We start from the raw sequence: 22,047 nt of genomic DNA, 5'->3' as shown, positions 1-22,047 counted from the left end.
GGGACTCATTGTTCCACCTGTATAGGTAGTTGAGGATGGCCTTGTCAGGCATCAGTGGAAGAGGAGAGACTTGGTCCCTGAAAGTTTGGATTCCCTAGTGTTGGGGAATTCGAGAATAGGGAGGTAGGATGGTGGGGGCACACCCTCATAGAAGTAGGAAGAAGGGGGATGGGATAAAGGGTTTAGGGGAGGAATGGAAGAGGGGATAACATTGAAAGCTAAATAAGTAAAATATCCAATTTAAAAAAAAAACAGATAATGGGTCTGGCAATTGTAGTTGAGCAGTCGAGACTTTTTGTCAACAATTTCTTATGGGAATTTTGTATAATCCTCTAGGACAAGGTATTGTTGAAGAGGCTCATGGAACTTTAAAAAGACTTGTGAGACATACTGTTGCTGAGACAAAGAATGATCCCAACTTGTGAGCTTGCTGAGTGCCCTGACAAGGGTGACTGGGGAGCTGTATTGGACATAAGTTCCTGACCCACCTTTGCTTGACTATATCCCAGATGGGACAAGCTGCCTTGCCTCAAGTTTTTAGACCTTATGGGACAGAGAATCAAAATAAGAAATTATAATGTCTCTTGTATTCTTCTTAAAGGTGACCAGCTATTAGGACTCAATCATGTACTGGTCTAGAAATCAATCCAATATGGGAAATTACAGTCTACTTTTGGAAGACTGGATCTGGAAATTGTCAGAGACATATTTGGAAGTTAGCTGTAGCTCAATATGATGTTATGATAGCAAGAGATAAAGTTGGGACAGGATCTGGATTTCAAACAAGGGTTAGTGCATATTTTAAGGCTCTTTTAATTGTCAAGCCAAAATTGGTTTTGTCTCTTCTACAGCATTTATTGTAAGTTGCACTGACTGTATAATTTCCAATTATGTTAGTGTGTTGAAACCTGGAATGTCTGTTACGAAGGTCTCTCAACCAGCTTTTGTCTCACTGTCCTGAGTATTAGAAAACCTTGATTTTCTGGAAAAAAAAAAAGCTTGCAAGTACTGGAAGAAGTGAGTTAGGCTTGAAGCAGACGCAAGAGGGTAGCAGGCTTGATTATTGCTGGTATAACAGCTCTAATTTCATTAATTGCTAGCACCACTGCTTCTGCAATAGCATTGACAGAAGGAGTTAAGACAACTATTTTTGTTAACCATCTAGCAAAAAAGTGTTACTAATGTATTGAGTATTCAAAAGGATTTATCTAGGTATCTGGAACAATGGATGATGCTTTATAAACTATTCAAAGTATCTGAAGGAGGTTCAGGATTCAAGAGTTAGGAGCCATCCCAAGTGTCATGACAAATATCATTAACGTAATGTTACTTTTGAAATTCACAATGATTGTTATTATAATTATTAGAAAAAAGTTTAAAGACACCTGTAGGATATTGGGCATAATCCTAACACCTTTCTGGGTGTGTTAACTTTGCATAGTGAGATTATGAATTTAAAGAATGCTGCTCTGTTGAGCTTTGATGCTGCAGACAATGTCAATAAAATTATCTATATCTTGAGCTCAGTATTTCCATTTTCAAACCTCAGGAATGGCATATATAGCTTGATCAGGCTAGCCCTTCTTGTCCTGGGAATACTTTTATTCCTGCCCATCATGTTAAAGCTTATCTTTAACAACATCAACAGGCTGGCAGCCAAAGTACATGACTTGAAACTGATAATGGACCCCCAGACAGAGTTATTAATTTAACAGGCTAGCAAGCCAAGGACAGGTAAAATTCTGCACAGAGCCTTACCAACCTAAGACGGAGGTGCATTGCTTTTGATAATGCATATTTCATGACAGGTAAGGAAGGCATTCTTGTCAGAATGACCTAAGACAGGCTCAGTCTTGTTAATGAAATAAAAAACGGGGAGAGGTGGAGAACCTTTGGGGCTGCTTGGCAAGAAGCTGCCATGGGCCAAGGACAAGGAAATGGGCTGCTTAGCAAGAATATGGCATTGGCCATGCACAAAGAAGTAGGCTTCAGGCAGGAATCTGACATTAGTCTAGAACAAAGAAATAATTTCAGGTAGGAATCTAAATCTTAGGCTACAAAAAAGAAGTAATCTCAGGCAGGAATCTAAATTATTAGGCTAGAATAAAGAAGTAATTTCAGACAAGAATCTAAATTTTAGGCTAGAAAAAGGAAGTAGGCTTCAGACATAAAAATGACCTTGGGCTAGGACAGGGAAGTAGGCTCAGATACTTTGGTCATTCTGATAAGCCCTTAGAAACAGTGATCATGGGAGTGTTCACGTAATTGGGTTTAATGCCTTGGTTTTTCTTTGACTATTTGTGTTTATTGTCTTGCTTGTTCTTTTACTATTTTCATCTATTGTATTGCTAGACTCTCAACCAAGAACTGACCTTAATACATGCATGTAATCAAAATGGTATAAAAGCATAAAGGAAGAGTGGGTATAGGATAGGGGGTTCTAGGGAAGAGAAATGGGGAAAGGGGATGACATTTGTATTGTAAATAAATAAAATATCCAATAGAGAAAACATCTATTAAAAGGTCACAATATTAGTGATAGAAAACATTTACAGTTAAAATGAATAAATACATAGAGACTGTAAAAAAAAATATTGCTGTCTGGAGTTGGTTAAACAAGTGAAAGCATAGCCTATGTCTTTTAGTTGAAATATTTAATAGTGTAAGATGTAAATACTCTTCAAAGGGATCTAAGAATTCAACATGAACCTCGTGATAGTTAATGCTTATTGTCAATTTGACAGACTTGAGAAATGGGTTTCTGGGCATGTTTGTGGAGAGCCATCTTGGTTACGTTAATCAATATGGAAAGATTCATCTTAATTGTGATCAGGGACATTCTGGGGCAGGAATCCTGTACTGCATACAATGGAGAATATTGGCAGGCAAGCACTCACCCCTCTTTGCCTCCAGACAGTGGATGAGATGTGATCAGCCTCTTCATGCTCCTGCCAAGTACTTCTCTGCTCTGGTGGGCTGTACCACATGTTGTGAGCCAGAAGAAACATCTTCTCCCTTAAGTTGCTTGTCAGAGTATTTTATCACAGCAACAGAAAAAGAAACTAAGACACCCTCCTAAAATCTCAGCTAATTTATTTACACAAATGTACAGGCAGAAATTAAAATTTATATGCAAATGCATAGAACACAGATAAGCCAAAATGATCTTAGGAACAATGAACAAAATTGGAAGACTTACACTTGAATTTCAAACTTCCAGAACTTACTAAACAGATACAGAAACAAGGACTGAAGTAACGTAGACAAGAGAAACACATATATTTATCATTGGTTTTGTTTGTTTTAACTTAAGGACGCTGAGACAATGCCAGGAGAAATCATCCTTTCTCAGCCAAATGAGGAATATCCTAATTCTTTACATAAAAATTCATGTGCAGCATATATATCTATAATCCTAGTTCTGGAGATGCATGAGGAGACAGGAGGATGCCCAGAGCTCACTGCCCTTTCAGCCTGGCTGAGTTAGTGAGCTCCAGGTTCAATGACAGACCCTTCCTCAAAAACTAAAGTGGAGAACGATAGAGAAGGACCCCGGATGTGGACCTTGGGCTCCTCATGCATATAACTGGTCAGGGAATCACAAATCAAAACCATGATGAAGTAGATTTTACATTCACTAAAATGGCTCTCATTAAAATAATAGTCCAAAACAAGAGTGGCTGAGGCTAGCCAGGGGAAGAGGAGCAGTCATCAAAAATCATTGACAGAAATGTAAAGTAAAAGTTCCTCCAATATGTAGGAGGAGCTAAGTGGGAAGGAGTACTGAAAGGAAGAGATGGAGTAAGGAGAGAAGATGAAGGAGAGGAGAAGCTAGGTGATGAGAGAGAAAAAGAGAGAGGGGGCATGGAGGTAGATGTTCACATGTCTCCACCAGTCAAATATAGTTTTCATATCTAGGTTAGGTATTGGGTTACGCTTCTGATTGAGCATTACCAAACTTATAAATCCTTTGATTAACATTTTAAAAAAATTGTATAAAAGCAAAAAGGAAAGGGGGAGCATGGGACAGGGGTTTTCTAGGGAGGGGAAATGGGGAAAGGGGATGGCATCTTAAATGTAAATAAAATATAAAAAATGTTCCTCTAAATGGTCAATGTAGAACTACCATATAACCCACCAGTCCTGCCCCAAGGTACATAACCAGAGAACTGAGACATATATCTACATGAAACCTGCACCATGTTTGCAGACCACAGTTCCTAATAGTCAATGGGTGGTAACAACCAACGTGCCATCAACTAGTTAGAAAAACGCGCAAGAGCTACACAATAGAAATTATTTAGGCACAACATGGCTTGAAGTACAGGGTCCAGTTTAACATAGACTACATTCAAGGGACCTGATTAGTGAGAGACTCCAGACACAATAACTAACCACAGATGGAGAATGGTCCATGTATTCCTCAGAAGAGAAAAAATCTTTAGAAACAGAGTTTATTACTCATTGTCAGAGGTCAGAGGATGGGACAAGGGAGATCCTGAAAAAGATTTTGGCTTTTGAGAGGTTCTGAAATCAGATATAATAGCAGTGGTTACAAACTCTTGTGATATGTATATAGTGGAGGAAGCTGATTGATTGACTGGCTAACCCAGCTGCCTCCTAGGCCCAGATGTTGGGCTTTGAGCTGACCAAACATCTACCCCATTTATGAACTACTAGAGTGTGTGAACCCAGTCTTGAAGATCCAAACCTGCAGGATCTCCATGACACAGAACAACAACAGAATATCATAGAGGATCCAGTATAGATAGTGTAGCAGAAGCCAGAGGTCTCGAAACAGACTAACGCATCATTGGAATGATCATTAGTAAAAAAAAAGATGTGTGAACCAAAGAGCATACTGTGTGGCACACCATGATACACTACAGCTTCTATGACAAGATTTTTTTAATAGTCTATCTTATTTTATTTTCTTTATGGGGGGAAGTTGCAAGAGTGAGGGGTACATATGAAGAGAGAGAGATATCAGTGGGATTAGGGTGCATGATGTGAAGTTCATAAAGAATCAATCAAAGGTTTAAAAAAAAGAAAGAAGATGCTCTTATAAGATGGGCTGTAAGACATTTTCTTAATTAGTGATTGATGGGGGGAAGGCCCAGTCCATTGTCAGTGGTTTCATCCCTGAGGTCCTGAATTCTATAAGAAAGCAGGTTGAGCAAGTCATGAGGACCAAGTCAGTAAAAGCAGCACTCCTCCATGGCCTCTGCATCAGCTCCTGTTTTCAGGTTCCTGTCTTGCTTGAGTTCCTGTCCTCACTGGTTTTTGATGGTTGAACTGCTATATGGACCAATGAATAAAATAAACCCTTTCCTTCTCAAGTTTCCTTTGGTCATGGTATTTTATCACAGCAACAGTAGCACTAACCAGGACGCACAAAAATCACACTTTAAATTAAATCGAAACAATTACTTATCTTGTACTTCTAAGACTTCCGTTGCTTCTTAATGTACAAGAATGGGTGGATACAGGTTCCTGAGTTGATTCTTGCACAGAGATTGTCTCAGCCTTGTGGTCTAATCACCTAATGAAATATCAGTCATGTGGAAAACTGGCCAGGAACACATAGAAAGGTATGATCCCAGTGTCAGAGAGACTGCTGGGGAGTCCTCAGCAAGTACACTGAGAGCTAGTATGTAATGTATGTGGTATGAGGGGGTCAAGAGAAGTCACGGTGAACTTATAAGACATGGTTCTTGAAAAATGAATCAAAGTCACTCAAGCAAAGCAATGGAAAAGAATTCCAGAAAAGGAGGTACTTAGTACAACTTTCTCACCTAGAGGTTAGAGAGAGCTATAGTGTTCAAAGGTCAGGGAGAGGCCTGATCACTGAAGTTCCTAAGCTGCCATAGCAATAGAGCCTCCAATTTGAAAGGTTAAAAATAAACAACCCTCAAATTGATTTGATTTCAGAACAAAGAGCATGGATTTTTGAAAACTAAAGGAAAGCTGGTTGGAACAAACTTGGATTCAAGTGGTTTGTGTGCTCTTTGCCCATCTTAGGCAGGCTGGGAGTTGGCTGTGGCCAGGTAACCACCAGTTGCTCCCAGCTTGTATTCCACTGGCTGACAAACTGGTAGACAAAGCTGTGTTCATGGCCAGTTTTCCACATGACTGACATTTCACTGGGTGATTAGACCACACAGCTGAGATAATCTCTGCAAGAGAAATTACATTTCCTCCTCTCCCAGCCCCTAGCCAAACCAGAAGTATGCAGAGAAATGGCACACCTCAAGAAAAAGGAGGCAGGCTGCCCCCGTGCTTGACTATCACAGTAATCAAGAGACTCTTGGGTAATCAGTGGATGATGCCTCGTGGAGACATTGATACTGGACAGTAAGTGGCACACCAAAAAAAAAAAAAAAAAAAAAAAAAAAAAAAAAAAAAAAAGTCACTGATCTGGAAGTTCGTAGGCTAATCCAAGAAACATTATGACTGCTGACATTAGATAGTATCAGGACAAATGAAGACTAATGAACAAATCTGAGTGATGGAAATGGCAGAGTTTAGAAGCTGTGTATGAGGAAGGGTGCTCCACTGAGAGGAGAGCTCAGTCCCATATCAGGTTTAAGGTAACTAACAAATAAAGACCCATTTGCCAAGGTCCAGAGAACAAGAACAACTCTGGTATAATTTACATATTAAGGGTCCCTTATGTGAACTGCTTGGAACCAGATGTGTTTAAGCTTCCAGATTTTGAAATACTGGCATACATACGGTAAGAATATTTGGTATGAGCACTAATACTAAACACGAAATGCAGATACAGGCAGCCAGAGGTAATTTTATATAGTAACTGCAATCTATTATGTGGGATCATATGTGGAATTTTCCAGTTGTGGCCTCTTGTTAGTGCTCAGGGAATTTTGGATTATGGAGTATTTGAACCTTGGATCCTCAAACTAAGGATGCTCAGACTGTGCCTGTGCAGTGTCTGCTTAGTGCCTAGCTGTAGCTCCTAGTTTGAAGCTCACAAGACCAGAGGGTACCCCAAAGGGGAGTCACTCCTAAAGCTTCCCTATAAAGAAAGCCCTGGTGTCTCCCTGCAGATTTGTATGTAAAATCAAGAAAAGAAAAAAGGAGAGGAGCTCGTCCTGGATTGGCAAATAGGCTGGGCAATCCTTCACCAGAACTCTGCATGCAGCCATTATAAAGGGACTTCAGAGGGAATCAAAAAAGGCCAAGGAACACTAATACATTTCACAGACTGTGTAGCAGAAGCTCTCCTCAAACAGCCAAGGGGCAACTAGCAACTAGCTTTGTTTCCTTCTACACAAAGGTAGAAAAAAAACCTGGGATAATCCTTAAGATAGAATGTGTGTGTGTGTGTGTGTGTGTATACATACATATATATATATATATATATATATATATATGTGTGTGTGTGTGTGTGTGTGTATATGTATATATATGTATATATGTATATATATGTGTGTGTATATGTGTGTATATATATGTATATATATGTATATATGTATATATATGTGTGTGTGTATATATGTATATATATGTATATATGTATATATATGTGTGTGTGTGTATATATGTATATATGTATATATGTATATATGTGTGTGTATATATATGTATATATATGTATACACACACACACACACACATATATATATATATATGTATATATATATATATATGACTGAAGACTGCCCAGAAAATATTGAGTTCTAACTGTACTGTGAGGAAATAGAAAACAGGAGGTAACATGTTTGTATCTGGAGGATGGGAAGGATGTATTTCCATAAGCAATTATAGCATCATTAAGGAAATATGAGAAAGTCATTATCATTGCACAAATACCTGCTAATCTGTGTTTTTGGACATCAAAAACTAAATTCAGATGAACTGAATTTAGTAGTTAATGTATGTTTTTTTTTAAATTATACAGAAATTATATTTTAGTTTTGCTGATTCCTCTTGGGTTTAAATTGATTTCCTTAAACATTCCATTTCTAAATAACATTTAAGATAACCCAAGTCATGCTGTCATTCTCTCTAATAGTGGGATTACACATTCCAAACCCTCATAATGAGGGTTAACTTTTGTCGGTATTTATTTGAATAGTCAACCAGCTGCATAAAAAATATGCATTGCATGCCTACAAATAGAGAAACAGGGAAACATGACACTTCCTTTCCTCGGTCAGTCTGTATGCTTATTCTCTGTGGGGACTCATTGGCCAGTGAGCAAATCACTCTGTTCTATGTTTAGCCTTGTTGATTACCATGCTTCTCTAAAAGTCCCACACCCATGGTCTGTTAGGGCCAGCATTGGCACACAATCCATCTAATTACCCTGATTGTTGCCTTAGGGGGTAAAGAGAACAGGAAGGGCTTTGGAGAATTTTGAGAACTCTCCTTGAATTTAGAGAATTTTTATTCAAATTGATTCTCTCAATTGAACTTCTCTCAGGTTCAGTCAACGGAGGTTGGAATACTAATGGAATTTCTATAGGAGTAACGCCTTCCTCTTGTTTTCAGAAGTGTCTTGTACTTGAGAAATTCTGGAGTTACATGAGCTGACTCCTTACAGTCCTAAAAATAATAATTATTACTTAATTAAAATTATATAAAAATATAATTTAAATAAGGTATGAAACATTAATTAATAAACAATAATGGCAATATAATAATAATTATTAAAGTTGAAAAAGAGCTTTATTTGTTCTGGGGAGTCACCTGTGTGCTTCAGAACTTCTGGAACTGCTTCTTGTGACCTTGAGCACATTAAAACACACTGTCTTGCTCAGAAGCCTGCACTCTCCCAGGGTGACAATGTAGCCAATCTGTACATCCTGAAACAGGGGATCAGGAGCACAGATGTATTTTTGTGACACTTCTGAAATTGATTGTATTTTCAGGCCTAGAGAAAATGATCCCAGCAGGTAACAATGGTCCTGCATCTTCATCTTGGTCACAACACCAGACACACTCTGACCTTGGATGGAGACATTACTAGTGAAGGGGCATTTCTTGCCCATGTAGGAGCCATCAGTGACCTTCCTGAGTATCACGAAGCCTACACCATTCTTGTAGTACCTTGTCAGTTTCTTCTGGTAGAACCCACTTCTTCTTTCGAAACATTGTGAACTGCTTTTGGGACGCATACTTGGTCTGAATGTTCACCGTCTTTCTGGCAGCCTGAGGGAAAATGTATTTTTTAATCTCAAGAATTTGGTTTCTCTATGGATTTCTGTTTTACAGTCATACAGAAACTGCTTTGCCTGCAAGGATTTATGTGCATTATATGTATGCTTGTTGCCTGTGGAGGCCAGGAGGCATCAGATCCCCCAAAGCTGCCATTATAGATAGTTACACATATTTATTTATTGGGAATTGAATCCTGGTCCTCTGTAACAGCAACCAATGCTGTTAACCACTGAGCCATCTCTCTAGCCCCTATTTACTCTTTTTTTGTTTTTTAACTACACTTTATTTATTGCACGCTTTTATGTGAGTAGGTATGCATGTGTCGTGGTGCAGGTAGGTGGTCAAAGGGTAGCCTGTGAAAATCAGTTCTCGGCTTCCTGATTTCGGTTCAGGGGCTTGAACTCAGGTAGTCAGACTTGGCCTCAGGCACCTTAACCCACTAAGCCATCTCAAGGACTCACCCTTATTTTTATTATTTAAGTTGTTTTTGAGTTCAAGTATAAGAGAGCATGGTTTTGAACAAGAGTATGAGTTAAGGACCTGAATCTGAGTCTGGATTCTGACATCTGTGAACTGGTTAAACTGCTGTTTGTGAGAGGTGCATTTTAGCTGCATCACTAGCATCTTTCTTTGATGATCTTTGTACTTTGTGATAGGGCTATCATCCTTTGTGTCTGAAATGGAGAGAGATGAAGGCCTACAGCTGACTCAGAGAGAAAGTGAAGGAGCCCCCTACCCAACTAATCAAATTGCTATCAAAGGGTGTGGCCAGAGATAGTCATTGAACAGATAGATAGTCCAGTGCTCAGAGTCCAGAGGGGAATTAGACAGGCAAACAAGTGCCCACAGAATCGTGAGATATGATAAAGGCTGATGTGAACTGATTCTGAAGTTTAGGGGCAGGGAAGGCAAGCAAATAGCATTGTCCTGAGAGGGTGGAGGACTCAGAAAGGAGCTGACCTTTAACAAGAGATTTGGAACAAATAAGGTGCAGTAAAGATACACAGGGTGCATCCTCTGACAGTAGGAGAACAGACATTCCAAAACTACCTGGTGAGGGCAGAGTCAAAGGCACATCTGAGAAACGGTGCAAGTAGGATGGTCGGAGATACAGCTTGAAAATCCAGCCAACCAAAGGATTCCAAGCAACTGCAGCTGGTTAGCAGTGTGGATGTTATCCTGCAGGTCACAAGGGGGACTGAAAGAGTTATAAATGCTCAAAGGTCAATGACAATTGTGTGGACTCAAACGGAAACCCTGGTAAGCAATTAGGAGGAAAATTGGAGGTGAACTGATTAGCAGTGCAGGAAAAGGATGAGGTGAGCATACATACAAGAAGGAAAAGGTAGGAACAAACACAATCCATGTCTGGAAGCTGCCCTTGGTTTCTGAGGTCCACTGCATAGTGGGAGGAGGGACAGTGGAAGAAGAGGCAACAGAGATAACTTCACAAGTTTGCTTTCAAAAGCTATTGTCTGGAGTTTCCAAATAAATGCATAACAATATCACTGAGAAAAACATGCATGTAACTCAAAGAGTGAATTTAGGAAGGGAGACTTCATGTGTTCAGTTAGGCACTTTCCCTTTGGGATGCTTGTTGGGTATCAATCTGCATTGGGAAATGGTGGCATAAAGCCTGTGAAACAAAGCCATGCTTGGAAATCATTGAGCATTGGTCATAGCTAGAGCAAAAGACTTGAAGGCCCAGGGGACATGTGTAAGGTAAAAGAGAAAAAAACCTAGGTTGGAGCCCAGACAGGTCAAGGGGCAAGGAGAAGATTGGAAAGATGTAAGCCGGAAAAGATACAGAGAGGGCTTACTGTCCTCACATCAAAGGAAGAAAGATTTTCAGGAAGGGAGTGGACAACAATGTCAGAGGCTTAAGGGTGGCTGAGTAAGATAAGGAATGTAAATTCGAGGAGGACTTTGAGATCTGGAATCTGTAAGTAATCATAGCACAGCCTTCAGGTAGGAGGCATGTGTGTTACGGAAAGGATGAGGTCAGTGTGACCCCTGCCCCAGGAGTCAAGGTCTTCAGAACCCTCTATACCTAAAAATGACTGAGACCACCAAATGTTTTGCTTATGTGTGTCACAACTATTCCTATTAATTCCATTAGAGATTGAAACAGAATATGGTTTAACATATCTACTTTCTTGTCCATTTAAAGCAATAAATCTGGATCTGAAGAGGTGGCTCAAGAGTTAAGAACACTTATTGCTATTAAAAACAGTTTTGTTCCCCAACTATTATCTCAAGGCTGTCTACAGCTCAAGTTCCCGGGGATCTTAAATTTTAGGGCCCCACAGGCCTCCGTATTCATGCACATACATTCATACAAACATTTACATACACATAATTTTAAAAATAACACCTATAAAACAGCAAATCTACATGTAAGATTAAGTTCTTGATAATCTATGCACAAGGACCTCAGTACAGATCTCCAGAGTCCAGAGATAACACTGCGTGACTTCCCACGTTTGTAAGCCCAGTGCTGTCAAGAAAAGGCTAAGACAAGAGCATTGCTGAGACTTGCTGGTCACCAGCCTCTGCCCAGGTTCAGCAAGAAACCTTGGTTTAAATGAGTAGAACAACCTTTAGGTTGATAAAAGAGTACACCCCCATGTCTCATCTGTGAGGGCACATAAAAACACGAACACCTGTACACACAAATCACACTCATACATACCTACACATACAGGTAACGAATACATTTTAATCAACATAAATATCATTTTTTAAGTAAAAAGTAACTAGTTCTCAAGCCAAAATAATACAGTCCAGCTGGGTAGTGGCGCTGCATGCCTTTAATCTCAGCACTCAGGAGGCAGAGGCAGGTAGATCTCTGTGAGTTTGAGGACAGCCTGGTCTATAAATAGAAGTCAGAGACAATCCGGACCCCCCAGAAAGACCCTGTTTCAGAAACAAAACAGAACAAAACAAAAAAGATTCCACAGTCCAATTAATAACTCTTAAATTGCCCACCTATGTAAGGCAATTGCATGTTCACCTTTTTCTTGATGTGAAAACTCAGAAATCTACTTGGGTATCACAGTCTGTGTTTTCATAAGAAAACGCTCAAAGATGAAAACACTTGAACAGCCTCCTTCAGAGCGTACATTAGCATTATAGTGTGTGTGTAATTTACAATAGAAACTAGCTGCCAAGTAACAGAAATTAAGGCATTTGTGTAAGTACATTGTTTTCGATCTCATTAGCAAGTATCAGATACACCTTCTGACTACAATGTTAGGACTAAAATGGAAAATAACAATTTTTGTACTCTCATATTCAACAACTCTCTGGTCTTACAGCTATCAGACAGGACAGGGTCTCATTTAGGTCAGGCTGGTCTCAAACTCACTACGCAGCTGAAGATGACCTTCAAATAGTCTACTAACTTAGCTATCTCTTCAGCCCAACATCAGACATATTCTTGCACTTTCTAGGCAGAGTGAAAAGGATACCTAGGTATACCATTTAAAGTTCTATCTTCATAAAGAAAGCTGAGACCCAGACATGATAGCAAGGTTTATCTACCTGCTAGGGTATTGGTTGGACTGGAATTTACATATAAACAACGAACGCTTCTAGAGATGTTTAAGATATTACAGCATTCCTTCTTGATTTTATGATGGAGTGTCTTACTGTTGTTCACGCGACCTTTTTCTTTTTTCCTAAAATTAGGAGAAAAGGTTATGTGAGGCTCATGATTTACACAGAGAAAGCACATCAGTGATTCTTATTTAGTCACCCCAGTAGGGAAGTCAGGACCATCCCCAGGACTCCTCATACTCATTTTCTACTGGACAACAAAGACCAGAGTGATCTGTTCTGCTGTTTTAAAATAATACAATGGCTAAAATCAGACCGACAGTGCCAAGTGTTGGCAAGGATATGGAGAAACAAATCTTGATACATTTGTGATAGAAATGAAAAATGGTATAGCCACTTTGGAAAACAATTTCTACCTTTTTATTTTATATGTATGTTTTTTCTTGCATATGTGGCTGTGCAATACTTTGCATACAGTGCCTGATGAGACCTAAAGAGGTTGCTGACCGCCTGAAATGCAAGTTACAGACAGTTGTGAGCTTACATGTGGGTGCTGGGAGATAAACCCAGGTCTCTGTAAAAGCAGGGAATGTTCCTATCCACTGAGCCATCTCTCCAGCCCCAGAGACACACTCTTTCAAAGTTAAACATACACATAATGCACAGACCAGAAATTCAGCCTAAGAGAAATTAAAATACATCTACACAGACTTGAACACAAACGTTCATAGCAGCTTTACTCACGGTGGCTCAAATAGAACGGATCCAAAAGTTTGTCATTTAAAGTAAATAAATGGAGTGTGTATTTCTTGGAAGTAAAAAGAAGAGGTCAATACTTAAAATAACAGATGACTCTAAAAACATCGTGTTAAGTGAAAGAAGCTAGATGTAAACTACTATACTGTATGATAACACTTATGAGCTTAACATACACACATATACACACAAAGTGTGGGATACCTCCCTATTAGCTGTTGTTGGTGGATGGGGGCATACAAAGGCCCGTTAACGATAACAAGCTATTGCCAATGCTCTTGGTTGGCCACCAAAATAATTTCATTAGATCTTATTGCTGAGGCCATCATACACTTGGGTTAAGGAGCATTGAGACATTTGAACTGAAGGGTTCCTCCCTCTTGACTAGCTCTCACAGTACTAGAAGGTGCTTTGCAGGAGGAGATAAGACATCAAAGCTCTTCCCAAGCTGTGCACACCATGAGTGATAATAACGTGCATGACAAGGTATGCCTACCCATGCAAAAATAGCATGACCGTTACTGGGGTAACCCACAGCTCTCTTCATGGCTTTGAGGTTGGTTCTGCAGGAGGGAGGAGCTCATGCCCTTTATTGCAAACCTTGTGAAGAAGTATCTGAGGAAGTCATACTTCTTAGGTGAAAACTTAATACTGTTACTTTGTTAAATGCACATGGTATCAAACATCCTTCTAAGTGTTTATCTTTATACCCACAAATTATTGCTACTCTCAGTCTTTGCCAAAAAAGCTTCTTTTTATAGTGGGCAGTAGTATGTCTCACAATTGATCAAAATGAGAAGAATAATTTACTGTGGAGTGGCCAACCCTAAATGAGATGACTATTTTATACATTTTCCCCCTAAAGCTTAGAAAACATTGGGGACAACACATAGAAAGAATGTAAAAATCAGTCCATGAGGAGGATTTCTCTGAAACCAAGTCTTCTGGTCATGATACAGTCATCGTTGCTCTCATGAACTCCCTGAAGTTGTGGCTATTTACACAAGATCCACGGAACAGATTCATTACCATTTCATCATGTACAAGGGAGGACTTAATGAGGTTCCGTTTCTCACTGAGAGTTAATGGGCAGACAGTTAAAAAGTACTGGAGAAAGGAAAGTATTTTCCTTTCCATAGCCAGTAACAAATTGCCCAGTTAACAACTCTCAAATCATTCTCATACAAGAAGCCATAACTAAATGCAATGGGTCAACAATGTTTCTCATGGATGTAAATTTACCACATTGTGTTTATCTATGCTTCTTCAATGAACATTAGGGCACTTGTGATTTGGGTAGGAATGTCCCAGAAGTGGCGGATGAATTAGAAGATCGTCTCATCTTAACACTGTCAAGTCTCCCAACTTATCACCACTGTCTTTTCATTTATTTAGAAATTTAATTTTTTTCTTTCCACCATGATTTATAGTGTTTTGTTAAACCTGAGTTTGTTATTCTAAATGGAGTAATTTTCTTAATGTTCTGTGTCAGTCCATGTTTCTTTTTAACAGTGGCAAGCTCAGGATATGGGCGTCATCTCTAGCTCAAAAAGGAAAGAGCAAATCTGAATTCATTCTGAGGCTCTCGTGTTTGGCTGAGAATAAAGCTACAGATTTTATTCAAATTATCTAAAGCTCTCAGGTGGTAGACAGGTCTAGGACACTTTGGGACACACCGTTTTGGCACATTCTCATCATACGTAGTACTGGATTTCATAAAAGCATTTTCATAGAAATATATAATGCACTTCCACTATGTATTATATATTTATTATATATCCAATATTAATAATTAGATATATGAGGGACCACTGCAGTACCCCTCTATCATCTTCTTCCCCTTCCCTCCTACATACTTTTAAAGTTCCCAGATCCGACCTTAGCAGAAGCAGAAATAGCAATACAACAGCATGCTTGTAGTTCCTTCTGGGTGCTATGGGAAAGCTGTGGAAGCCACCAAGGTCATGAGGCCACAGGCAACATGACAACTAACACACTGCCCACGGGAGTGGCCCAGCCATTCCAGCTAACGGCTACCTCTCTGCATGCATTCATTTGCTCATCTTCAAAATAAAAACTATAACCAGCTGTAAAGAGAATGCATATTGGACTGCAGCTATGGTGCCCATACTCCAGCAGCAGACAATATGCTGTCATACAAAAGAAATTATGAAAGCTTCTGGGCTGAAGGTGGGGTCAGTGGTTGGGAACATGCTCAGTGTACCTACGGCCCTAACTCAGTCTCCAGCACTGTCAGAGCAAAAGAAAAGGAAATCTAGGAAATTCAGCTTATATTTAATTATGTAGCACTTGAAATTTTGTTCTTGTTTATGCTCTAGAAGTATGCATGCTATAATATAGTAGCAAATTTACATACTGTATATTAAATTAACAATCATAACTTCTTGGTTTGGGTTCAAACAATTCATTTTCTTTTATTATCATTTTGTGCTCTCTCTCTCTCTCTCTCTCTCTCTCTCTCTCTCTCTCTCTTTGTGTGTGTGTGTGTGTGTGTGTGTGTGTGGGGGTGGGTGGGTGTGTGTGTGTGTGAATGCAAGCCATAAGGGGGCTGAGCATCTGCAGGCCATAGGACAACTTCACAGGGATCAAAATCAGGCTTCTAGGTGATCAGTGTCTCCATCCACTGAGCCACCTCACTGTGTCTCGACTAGTTTAACTGGGTGAAGGCTATTAGATGAACTCATTGCTTGGTACAGAGAAATGTTAGTTTCTCAGGGAATGTTAGTTACCTTCAAAATGGCATTTATGTAGCTGAGGGTGAAGCTTGGTGGTAGAGCCCATGCTACTCATGAGGTTTACACACTTACACATTGTCCTTTTCTGTTGCTGGTAGTGAATTTATGGGGCACACTAGCACGGAAGGTCAAATTTATCAGCGTGAATCAAAACCATTACGCCAGCCATAGACTCAACGCTTTTACAATTGTCATTTAAAAGTATGGGAAAACATTGAAGTCCAAGAAAGAGCGAGGCGTTTTAGCTTCCATGCCCTTGGGAAGCATTAAGCAATCTGAAAATCATGTACTGACGAACTCCATGTAAGTTGTGCAGAACCCATTTGGTTTCCTTCTGTCTTCTTTCCTCAGCCATAGGACTTCAAACATGCTAGGTTACTGCTTCTCCACAGAGCTCCGCTCAAGTTTTGCTCCTGGTTGTTAAAGCTCCACACACTGAAGCCCAGGATCTCTGAACTGTGGGAACTCCAGACATCTCTGAATTCCTCCAATTACTTCGGTCCAGGATTCAGGCGCCTAATCTGGGCCTGGCTCTCGCCAGGCCAGCTTCCCTGCCATTCTTTGCAAGAACTGTGTGTACGGCATCAGACTTACTTTCCCAGAAGTGCTTCTGGGACTAGAGTCCACACAAAGGGGCTGTTAAATGTGCTTTCCTCCCTTTTGGTTCAGCTGGCTCCTGAGCTTCAGGTCACACACAGCTCACAGTTCCTATCAACTTTTCCCAAAGGATCCCTAGGCTCCTGCAGGAGCCAGCCCGTCCCTGGGGCAGGAAGTTCTGTTTACACTGTCTTGGAGCCAGGTGCTCATCCATAAAAGGGAAAAGAGTCCTTTAGGAAAAGGGCTGGGTGCTTGGAAACTCTTTAAAAGTGAAAGCCCCAAGGCTGCTGTCTGTTGTTCTGCACTTTGGCTCGATACAGTTTTTCTGAACATAAAGGCGCGCGCTGTGGGGATTGACTGAACAGAACATCTGAAAAATAACAACCAATAAACAGGAAGTGTGGAGCGAATGCCTTGGGAACTCTCAACACTGCACAACTGGGCCAAATTACTATTTCTTTGTTTGTTTGTTTGTTTTTTCTTTTCTGTTGATGTAGCGGTCACAGGTAGACATCAGGTGTCTTTCCTCACATTCTCTGTCTTTTTACATTTCCTTTTTTTCCATTTATGTTAATACTGCTTGGGAGGTCAGAGGACAACTCTTAGGAGTCAGTTCTCTCTTTCTACCATGAGTTCGACGATCAAGCTCATCTGGCTTTATTAGCAAGTGCTGAGTCATCTCTCTACCCCCCACCCCCCTCCACCCCCCCACCCCCATCCCCCCCACTCCCCCCACCCCCACTCCCCCACCCCCACCCCACTGCTATTCCATTAGCCTTCTGGAGCCCAGTTCTGAAGGATCACTGTTATGTGAACAACTGCCTCAGTGGTGCTTTGGATAAGAAGGAATGGTCATGTTGATTTTGGGTCTATGGATGGTCGCCTCCAAATTTCCACATGATGTCTGGCAAGGAAGCTCAGTTCTATCTGTTATAGACACATGTGGACAGTGACATATACTACAAGCATGCGTGAGAGACAAGAAAAGAGTATCAATGGAGTGGGAGAGAGGGCTTTAGGAATCAGAACTCTCAGGGGATTCAGTCATAGCAGGTAATATTATTAAATCATAATATAAATTATTAAAATTTTCATTATTTAATAGTAATTACAGTTAATTGGAATTGTTACCAGGTTTGGGGTTAGGGATTTTGCACTTGAGATATATTCATATTTTAAATATAAACAGCACAAAAAAATGGGACAGCTTAATGCACTGAAACAACCATTGAGGGGCTGAGAAGATAGCTCAGCTGAAAATATGCTGACCACACAAGCTTAAGGACCTCAGTTCAATCCCCAGCATCCATGTGAAAAGCCAGGTGTGGAGGCAAGTGTTGTAATCCCATTGCTAGAGAAGAACAGGCAGATCACTGGGGCTTGCCAGACAGCCTAGGCTAACTGGTGACCGCAAATCCCAGAAAGAGACTCTGTCTTCACTGGCAGAACAATACCTGTGGTTTTTCTCTGGCTTTCACGTGGATGTGCACATGAAAACACACACACACACACACACACAGAGACAGAGAGAGAGAGAGAGAGAGAGAGAGAGAGAGAGAGAGAGAGAGAGAGAGAGAGAGAGAGAGCCTTCAGTCACTCCATGTATTCAGCACGTTCTGACAACTAAGACCATACCTAGAGATTCTGAGTTATTCTTCACTGGTGAACTCAGCCAGAGACCAGGGTTTAATTAAAGCACAGGGCTCAGCCAGAGTTTTACTCTACCACACTGCAGAGTGGTTTTCTGTGTGCCTTAAGCATGGTCTTCAATGCATACATCTGGCTAATACAGCCTCTCAAACTCCAGCTTGGGCCAGCAGCTTGCCCTCATCTCTGCTGAGTGGAGGAAGCCACTCCTTCCTCCCTGTGTGTTCCCCAAGGGGTCTGCCAGTCCACATGTGATGTAAGGTGTGCTTGCCTCATCTTACAGGCCAGCATGCAGGTCTTTGCAGAGAGATGAGCTTGTGCTACTATGACTTCTCATCCCTTAACTGCACTCCCCACTCCCCACTGCTATCTGTTGAGCTGATGTGGCAAGGTTCTTTGTGAAGTCCCTTTCCCCAAAGTGCAGCTGCCTCAGGGACAACACCCTGAGAAGCTGAGAACTGCAAGTATGTAGTTCCCAAAGTTTAGAAGTCACTGATGACATTAATAAAAAAAATCTTGAAATAGGATGTGAATGGTAAAGACAGCAAAAAGGTGATGAGACAACTCATTTGATAAGTTGTATTAAGAGGAACAGCAATTCACAGGCAAATAGCCACGGGACTAAGGCTGGAAGGATGGTTCTTGTTATTATTTTCTAGCTGTTGCTGTAGTTAAGATGATAGAGACCTCTGAATATTTATGAGAAGGAAGAAAAGTCAGTAGAGATAAGGGAAGGAATGATGGAGGTTGTGGAGTGACTGCCCTGGCAATCAGATTTCTCAAACGTGGCATCGGGATTTCTTTCTTCATATTCTAAAGCTCTCTCTCATCTCACATCAGTATACATTTTTCTTTTTTTAAAGATCACCAATGACTTCCAGATTGCTGGAACAACAAGGCTACTTCTCACTGTAGTAAGTACAAACCTGATTTTGAGGAGAAACAGAGAAGTCCTGGCTGGCTGGCTATTTCCTTTCTCTTCTCTTCCCTCTGTGTGTGTGTGTGTGTGTGTGTGTGTGTGTGTGTGTGTGTGTGTGTGTATTTTGAGACAGGGTTTTTCCATGTAGTCATGTAGCCTTGTCCTGGAATTCTTTCTGTAGACCAGGCTGGCCTTGAACTGCCTGCCTCTGCCTCCTGAGTGCTGGGATTAAAGGTGTGCACCACCACCACCCACTGGCATTTTTACTTTTTATGAATTATGAAGTCAAGCCGACAGGGGTAGGTAAGATATTTGAAGAAGAATTACATAGATGTTTTAAGAGCTTTGTAAAAGGGCTGGAGAGTAGGTAGACTAGAGAAGTGTGAGGAGATGGCCAGCAGTATGTTGCGCCCTGGGAGGCTGGTGTGGGAGCATTTCCAGTCATCTCTGGCTGGCTGGGCTGACCCTCGGCAGCCCTCAGCTGCCTGGTACATGATGAGATGGCGTGTATGTTGGGATCATCTGGATTTCAAGCTTGCCAGGTGTAGCAACAGCATGGAGTTTGGGATGTGTGCAAGGTTTGCATCAGAGGCCACAGGATTCAACCTGCACATCAGGACAAGTCAGGGGGAATGACCCATAAATGGGGAAGGGTGGATGGGAGGAGAAGTGGAAACAGTCTAGAGAGAGGAAGGGTGACTCTGACAGATCTGAGCAAGCTTCAGGGACAGGCTATGTGTCAGTGAGGAGGATGTCTGAGTCTGAGGGTGGAGGTGGAGCCATTCAAGAGATAATGTGGTTTAGACTTCACAGCCTGCACCGTGAGAACAGGAAGCCAAAACTAAACAGAGAAAAAGATCATTAGGTCAAAGAGCTAAGAGGTCACAGGGTCATGTGTGCCCAGAATAAAGGCAAATGTGAAGATGAAGATGAATGATATTCCAACATTTTCCAGGAGTAGTGGCAAGTGTCTGGCGGTGGGCTCAGCAGAGGGGTTCTTCCAGCTTTGTTGATGAGGGAGAGACAAGGATGAGGATGAGCTTGAAATTCAGTGATGCTTAAGTTCCCAATTACAGTGCATAAGCTTTCAAACCATAAGCCAGATGTACATTACTAACCAGTGCCATGAAAAGATGGAGAATACTAAAGTATATGGTGGCTTTGGATAATAACAATGTGGCCAGTATATTCATCACTTGTAACAGCAGGTGTAGGTGGGTTAAGGAGGCTGTGCACAGATAAACCTAAACCTTCTCAATATTTTGAAGGGGGTTAAGAATAATACAGTTTTGGGGCTGGAGAGATGGCTCAGTGGTGAGGAGCACTGGCTGCTCTTCCAGAGGTCCTGAGTTCAATTCCCAGCAACCACATGATGGCTCATAACCATCTATAAAGTTATTTGATGTCCTTTTCCATCATACAGGTGTACATGCACATAGAGCACTCATATACATTAAATAAATACATAAATAAATCTTTTTAAAAATACAATTTATAAAAATAGAAAAGTTAGTGACAAAAGGGAAAAAGATGAATTCCACAGTCTCAATAAAAAAGTTGGTTATTTTCTATTGCTACAAGAGAAGACAAGAGTGGGCAATTTATAAGGCAAAGCAGTTTATTTCACTTGTGGTTCTAACTGCTGGAAGTCCAAGGTTTTGCTTAAATATGTCACTGGGTTTCTGTTGCAGCATTCCTTGGGCCAATTCTTCTATTGAGAAGAGTAAACATAACGCGGCTTTTTTTTTTCTTCCGGCTTTGCTTTTGTGTATGGTTGTTTTTGCCTGCCTCTGTGTGTGTGTGTGTGTGTGTGTGTGTGTGTGTGTGTGTGTGTGTGTGCTGCATGCCTAGGGCTGGAGGATGCCAAAAGAGGGTGTTAGAGCCTCTAAAACTGAAGTTACAAGTGGTTGTAAGCCTCTTGTGGGCACTGGGAATTGAACTCCCACTCCCCTAAACACAGGCCTCACCAGAGCAGAGTTTGCCTGATTACAGCCAATCACCAAGCAAGAAATGTGACTCTTAGAAATAAGTCTTTAATCCTGACAATTAACCTAAGAAATAGGTCTTTAGTCCTGACAATTTCGGGGGGTGGGGGGGCTGTAATAAAAAGCCACAATCAAAGACAACTTAATGAAGAGAGAGTTTGTTTTCATTTACAGGCCAGAGAGGTACGGAGTCTAGTACAGGAAGGAGACATGGTAGCAAGTGGCAGGCATAAGAGCTGGGAGCTAAGAACTCACATCTTCAGCAAAAACACAAAGCAGAGACCTAAACTGACAGTAGAATAGCCACACAATCTCAAAGCCCATCCTGACGCCTCCAAGGATGCTTGAATCATTCAACCTCCCCAAACAACTGGAAACCAAGTGTCCTAACACCCAGGCCTGATGAGGACATCTCATTCAGATTCACGACCACCTTAAGATTTCTGCTTTCCTCTCAAGAGGCAGTCAAGAAAAGAACATAATTTTTAAAATGTAAAAACACGAAAAGAAGTATTTATGGCTCTAAAATAGTATGAAAAACCAGGTTTCACTCCACCTCAGAACCCTACCTTTTTCTACTGCTCTTGAGACACTGCAAAACATTCTTAGCCATGAGAACTGGTCACTCAAATCAAAGAAAAAAAAT

General features: G+C 40.8%; 1 pseudogene; it reads right to left on the bottom strand.

Moving 5' to 3' along the window:
- Window positions 1–8,708: 8,708 nt before the first annotated feature.
- On the bottom strand, window positions 8,709–21,725 carry LOC143438430 (small ribosomal subunit protein uS17 pseudogene; annotated as a pseudogene).
- Between the last annotated feature and the right edge of the window lie 322 nt (window positions 21,726–22,047).

Source organism: Arvicanthis niloticus, chromosome 25 (assembly GCF_011762505.2).
Source record: "Arvicanthis niloticus isolate mArvNil1 chromosome 25, mArvNil1.pat.X, whole genome shotgun sequence".
Classification (NCBI taxonomy): domain Eukaryota; kingdom Metazoa; phylum Chordata; class Mammalia; order Rodentia; family Muridae; genus Arvicanthis; species Arvicanthis niloticus.
Note: the sequence above shows the minus strand (reverse complement) of the source record. Positions and strands in the feature narration are given on the sequence as shown.